This window comes from Sinocyclocheilus anshuiensis, unplaced genomic scaffold (genome assembly GCF_001515605.1).
Source record: "Sinocyclocheilus anshuiensis isolate Anshui unplaced genomic scaffold, SAMN03320099.WGS_v1.1 scaffold112, whole genome shotgun sequence".
Classification (NCBI taxonomy): domain Eukaryota; kingdom Metazoa; phylum Chordata; class Actinopteri; order Cypriniformes; family Cyprinidae; genus Sinocyclocheilus; species Sinocyclocheilus anshuiensis.
In genome coordinates this window covers 710,018-710,764 of record NW_015557175.1, presented here as the reverse complement: position 1 = coordinate 710,764, position 747 = coordinate 710,018, and positions in this window count along the sequence as shown.

Genomic DNA, 747 nt, shown 5'->3' with positions numbered 1-747 from the left:
ATCATAAAGTATACGCTCGTTTCGAACTGGAATCATGGTGGAATATCCGGTGATGTCCACTTCACAGGGAACTTATGGTCGAATAGAACAAACGTCGCACGTGATAAGAGATACATAAGAAATGTGGGGAGTGGGGGGCGTGAGAAATGGAATTGGGAACCGCTGATGTAGCCTATTGTAGTAATGTTGTCTCTGGTATTCTGGTCTGTGAGCGTATATGCATTCAGGGGCGTGGCTTTGGACGGCGATTGCAGGGAGGGTGGGACGTTCAGTTTCAGTGCTATCAGGCTAAAGCTAGCATTTTCCAAGATCTCCTACTGCACCTTTAACATTTGACACTTACCACTGAGAAACGTCCTGCTCCAGTTGTGCTTGCGAATCAGTCTCTTGTCGATCATCCAGTTCAGCCGTTTCATCATCAGACTCTGGCTCGAATTGGTAAGGTACAATCGATACCATCTTTTCTATGTATTGACAAGTCTCCAGGGCTGTCATTCCGTCATGGCAATGTTTCGTTTCCGACACGCGCTGTACGACCAATCCAGAGCCAATCTCTCTATGGCTCTGGACCAATTACAAAGGACTGCGCCATCTGACCAATCACAGCAGTGAGGGCTCACGGAAAGGTGGGGTTTAGAGAGACTGATTCTTTGAACTGCTTCGCACGAGTCGTTTATGAATCATTTAAAATGAGGTAAAATTAAAATCTATTTTTTGAGAAAACTAACATGTTTTTTGACCTTACAT